Source organism: Kogia breviceps, chromosome 4 (genome assembly GCF_026419965.1).
Source record: "Kogia breviceps isolate mKogBre1 chromosome 4, mKogBre1 haplotype 1, whole genome shotgun sequence".
In the NCBI taxonomy this organism is placed as follows: Eukaryota; Metazoa; Chordata; class Mammalia; order Artiodactyla; family Physeteridae; genus Kogia; species Kogia breviceps.
In genome coordinates this window covers 101,392,832-101,398,989 of record NC_081313.1, presented here as the reverse complement: position 1 = coordinate 101,398,989, position 6,158 = coordinate 101,392,832, and positions in this window count along the sequence as shown.

Below are 6,158 nucleotides of genomic sequence, written 5' to 3'. Positions count from 1 at the left end.
GATGGAGAGAGCCCCAGTAATTTCATTCCAATACTGAGTCCTAGCCAGACCCCAGTGCCTCTCGTGATCTAAGGTGACTGCACCGTCATCTTAACACTTGAAAGAAATTTTCCAGGCAAAAACTCACCATTCAAATGCTATAATCAACAAAAGTCTTAGGCATTTATTTGCTAAGCATGAATTTAATTTAGCAAAGTTTCATTGTAGTTTGAGGGAAGGTAATATTTGACTCAACTAAGGCGTTATTTATAAATGAGGAAAAAAGTTAACACAGTGGACAAAACATAAAGGGTTGAATAACACTAAAATGTAGCTTTGAGAGCCACATTTATGTTAAAAGCAGCAGAAATGTAAAACTTCCTTACGATATACTAGAAAAAAACCTAAATATGATAAAACTGTAGTCTCTGGTACTCATAAATCATTAGTAAGCACTCTAAGTTAGATAATTGTGAAATTTCACACTCGAAAACACTCTTTCTTTGTGATGAATCAAAACTACAACAAAAGTGGCAAGCTATAAATATATACCTCCACTGTTTATTTTGACACTACAAAAGATAACTGCCAACAGACTGGCTAATCCCTTTTATAATCCATACATGCAATACATAATGTATACATTTTATATTAATCTTACATTTTATCAGTAATTTTAATTATATAATTTACACTATGATTATATCACACAAGTGCTTTTGAAACATGTGAAAGAGACCATAAAGAATGCACACAAATCAAAGTCATTGTATTTCATAGTAACACTGATTGTAAGTGACTTTTGCATAGTTAATGAGTGAGAGTTTTCTAAAGCTGGTAAGAGACATCAAGTCACAGAATTAAGAAACCTTATGAATCCCAATCAGGATAAATAAAAAGAAATCTACGCTTAAGCAAATTCTAGTAAAACTGCTTTAAAAATCTAATATAGAGAGAAAAATATTAAAATCATCCAGATTTTGAAAAGATAGATTACTTCCAAAGGACTAATAGCAGATTTCTCAGTAGAGATATGGAAACTAGAAGTCAAAAGAAATGGCATATGCATACTGCTGAAAGGAAATAATTTTATACTGAATAAAAATATCCTTCAGGAATGACATTTCTAGATAAAAATAAAATAACTTCTCATGAGCAGACTAGCACTTCAGGAAATACCAAATGGAGTTCTTCAGGCATGAGAAAAATGGTCAGTGTATAAAGTTAGATATACAGGAAGTAATGAAGAGCAAAGATAATGTAAATGTGCAGATAAATCTAAATGTGTAAGATATTATTAGGCAATACTGATTTTTATGTGTTGTGGGGGTAAAAATACAATACATGACAAGACCTGCACACAACTGCAGAGAAGGCAAATAGAAGTAAAGTGTCCTGAGGGTTTACATTATCCAGAAAGAGAGTAAGGCTAACAGGTAACACTAGGCTTTGAAAAATCAAGACTGCATGTTGTAATCTCTAGTAAAACTACTGAAACAGTATTAAAAGGATGAGTAAATGTCAGACTAGTAGAGGAGGAATACAGAATACTAACATCTGTTCCATCAGCCCAGAGTAAGCCAAGGGAGAGAAAGAGGAACATAAAACAGGGTACCAATAGAAATAAAATATGAAGACATTAGATTTAAATACAAACATGTTAAGTAAATACATTAAGTGTAAACAGGCTATGTATTCTATGTAAGATAAAGATGACCAAACTTCATTAGAAAAACAATTTATGCTATTTACAAGAAATATATTAAACTATAAGGACAGATAGATTGAAAGTAGAATCATAGGAAAAGATAAACCAGGCATTCAGTAGCCAAAAGAAAGATGGTGAGTTATAGCACTATCAGACTTTAAGGCAAAAAACATTACTAGAAGTAAAGAGCAACACTTCATAATTACAAAAAAAAATTCAATTTATTGAAAAATAATATTGGATTTTTTTGCACTCAATAAAGTTGCCTTAAAACACATAAAGAAAAATTTACAGATCTATGAGGAGAAATAGACTATCTGCAGTCATCATGAGAGATTTTAATGCACTCCTATAGTAACTTTTATAACCCTTATAACACACAGATAAAAAGTCAGTAAGGATAGAGATATGAAATGCAGGATTGACAAACTTGATCTAATACATAGAATATTGAGTCCAGCAAGGACAGAATGCACTTAATACACAGGAAACAGTTTCCCCCACAAAATCGACCAGATCCAATGTCATAAACCAACTCTCCATATGTTTTAAAAGAATGAGATAACAAAAAGTATATTTTCTTACCACAATACAACTAAGCTAGAAATCACTAACAAAAAGATTTTTAAAATGTTATGTTGTGGAAATAAAGTACTACACTTCTAAGTAACATGGCTTTTTTCTAAAGTGTAAATTAGAAAATATTTTTAACTGAATGATAATGAAAATACTATATATCAAAACTTTAGATGTGGAAAGCATCTAAAGTTGTGCTTCTTATGGGGAATTTTATCATATTAATTACACATAGAGCAATTAAAGAAGAAAGGCTAAAAAAAATTGATGAATTGAGGAAAGTAAGTCAGATAAAGACAAGTACCATATGATCTCTTATAGGTGGTATCTTAAAAAAAAATAAATAAAGCAAGCAAACAAACAAAAAAAACAACTAAGCTCATACAGAGAACAGATGGTGACTGCCAGAGGTGGCAGTTAGGGATGGGAGAAATGGGTATCTATTTTTTTGGTTTTGTTTTTAGTTTAAATAAATTGAAAGAAATAACCTAAGTTCTTTGTGTCTTAGTTTTCAGGATTCTTTCTTCTCAGGAATGTTGTTATTCGTGGATTAATAAAAAGAACAATTTGGCTTACACAACACTGAGAGCTAAAATACTCTCCCCTGACACACACACCTATTAGAATGGCTAAAATCCAAAACATTGACAACACCAAATGCTGATAAGGATGTGGAAGAACAGGAACACTCACTTATTGCTGGTGGAAATGCAAAATGGTACAGCCAGTATGGAAGACAGTTTGGCAGTTTCTTACAAAATGAAACATAATCTTATCGTACAATCCAGGTATCATTCTAAGAGGTATTTACCCAAAGGAGTTGAAAACTTATACCTATACAAAAACCTGTACACAGAGTTAATAGCATCTTTATTCATAATTCCATAATTTGGAAGCAATCAACTTCATAATTCCATAACTTGGAAGCAGTAAGTGAATGGATAAACAGTAGTACACCATACCATGGAGTGTTATTCAACAATAAAAACAAATGAGTTATTAAGCCATTAAATGACATGGAGGAAATATAAATGCATACTGCTAAGTGCAAAAAAAAGAGTTTACTTCAAGGACATAGAAAATAATAGGAAATTAAACTCAAAGAAAGAGAAGGGAGGAAATAAAGAACATAAACTAATAAAATCAAACCAAACATATTATAATCATCAGCTCCATTGATGGAGCTGTTGAAGAAAAAAGAAAAATAAATAGCCAATGTCAGGAATGAAAAAAGAAGACCTGACTATAAGTCCTGCAGACCTACAAAATTATAAAAAGATATATTAAATAACTTTATGTAAGTAAATTTTAAAATATAAATGAAGCAAAGTCCTCAAAATATACATGTAAAAACTGACAGAAAAATAGAAAATTTAAATAATCCTTCAAGCATTAAAAAATTAAACTTACAATTTAAAACTTTACAATAAAGAAAACTCTGGGCACAGATGGCTTGTAAGAAACATTCAAGGAAGAAATAACGGCAATCTTTCACAAGTCTTTTCAGAGCACAAGAAAAACACTTACCATTTGCCGATTCATGTTAAGGTGCTAGAATAACCCTGATTTTTTAAAAAAAGTAATGACAGGAAATTCCAAAAAAGAAATTTTTAAGCTCTTCTGATTTGTGAATATATATGCAAATATCCTGAATTTAAGAATAACAAACTTATCCATTAACATAAAAATGGAATGTTGGTGATTTGCTTGGTCTGAACTGGAAAGCCAGAATCAATTTATTTACTGTTTTTTTTTTTTTTTTCCTGAACTTCATTTCAGAAGCAATGCCTTTTTTCAGTTCTTGTTAAGTTTGTTTTATATATATATACAGCAACAGAAAAAAAGGTCAATACATGTTGGGCGTATTCCAGAAAGCAAGGATAGGTTAAGATTTAAAAATCAATGCAATTCACCACATTAACAGATTAAGGGACTATCATCTGATTATTTTGGTTGATTTCAATACACGATGTTGATTAAATTCATGATAAAACCCCTTAACAAACTAGGACCAAAAAAGGAATTTTCTTAAGTCAAAAAATAATATCCCCACCCAAAAGAACATTCAGCAAATATCAGACTTAATGATAAAATATTGAAAGCTTTCCTTCTGGCATTAGGACGGACAAGTTTATTATTAGTTTCCTAGGGTCTTCACATGGTGTCTTCCTCTGTGTGTGTCTTTGTCACTCCACTTTTTACAAGGACACCAGTCATATTGCAGTAGGGCCAACCTACTCCAGTACGATCTCATCTTAACTTGATTACATCTGCAAAAAACCCTATTTGGAAATAGGGTCACATTCACAGATACTGGGGTTTGGGACTTCAACATACTCTTTTGGGGGCAAAATTTAATCCAAAAAACAAGGACTCACCCTATTGTCACTTCTTTTTGTACTGAAGGTCCTGGCCGTGCAATAAGGCAAGAAAAAGAAATAAAAGGTATAAAGATTAGAAAGGAAGAAGTAAAACTGTCACTATTCATGAATAACATAGTTGTCTCTGTAGAAAATCCTAAATAATTCACAGATAAAATATTAGAATTAATAAGTTTAACAAACTGGTCTATTCAAGATTAATAAACAATTTATTTTACTATGATGTAATAGCCCAAAACAGGAAAATAAGTGTTTAAAAAGATATAATTTATAATAGCAAAAAACAAAACAAAAACAAAAACCAAACACCTTGAAATCAATCTAACATGTGTAAGACCTTATGAAATCTTACTGAGAGAAATTAAAGAAGATCTAAATAAATGGAGGAATATGACACATTCATGAACTGGAAGACTCAATATTACAAATATGCCAAGTCTTTCCAAAATGATGTACACATGCAATGCAATTCCAATCAAAATCCCAGTTTATGGAAACTGACAAGCTGATTCTCATTTATATGAACACAGAAAGGGTCAAGAATAGCCAAAAAAACCACAAAAAAACAAAAGAAAGAATAGCCAAAAATCTGTTGTACAAAGTGCTGAGACTTGTACTACTAAATATGAAGACTTACTATAAGGCTATTTTCATTAAGACAATGTGGTATTGGCACAAAGATAGACAAATATGTCAATGGGACAGAAAAGAGGGCCTGCAAACAGACCCATACATGTAGGGACACTTGTTCCATGATAGAAGTAGCATTACAGAGCAGTAAGTAAAGAAGGTACTTTTCAATAAATTATGCTGAGACAAGTGGAATTCATATGGAAAAAAAAAATTCGACCCCTAGCTTGTGCTATAAACCAAAATAGCTACACCCAAAAACGTGGATGAATTTCACAAATTTGAGCAAAAGAATACATAAGATTCCATTCACACAGAGTTAAAACAAAACTAAACCATATTGGAAGAAGTCAGGATTTTGGTTAATTTAGGGAGAAGAAAGTGTTAGGAGTGGGTATAAGAGGAGTTTCTAGAGAGCTGGTAAATATTTCATTTCTTTAGATGGGTGGGGTTCTAGCTGCATTTGCTTTGTGATAGTTCGTTGATTTGTACATTTACATTTTGTGCACTTTTCTTTATTTGTATTAATCTTCCCAATAAAACTTTCTAAAAGTAGACACATTCACTCACTGAACAAATATTTATTGAGAAATCACTATACACCAGACATTGTACTAGATCTGAACTAAAAGGAATAAATACAGGCATAAGCCCTCTGATACCCTTAGCTTGCTACGAAAGGGGGACTCCCTCTTTATGCGGGGTGAAGGTGATAAAGAAAGCCATTAGATCCTTCACTGGGCTGAAACATCAAAATAGTTCAGAAGTGTTCTGCCCAACCCTCAAAAGTGGTGGTTACTCTTTGTATACACTGGAAGGTTCCAGGGTAATTTGAGATCTACACTTAGTTATGCATAGGAATCCTATCTGCTTACCCAAGTAAA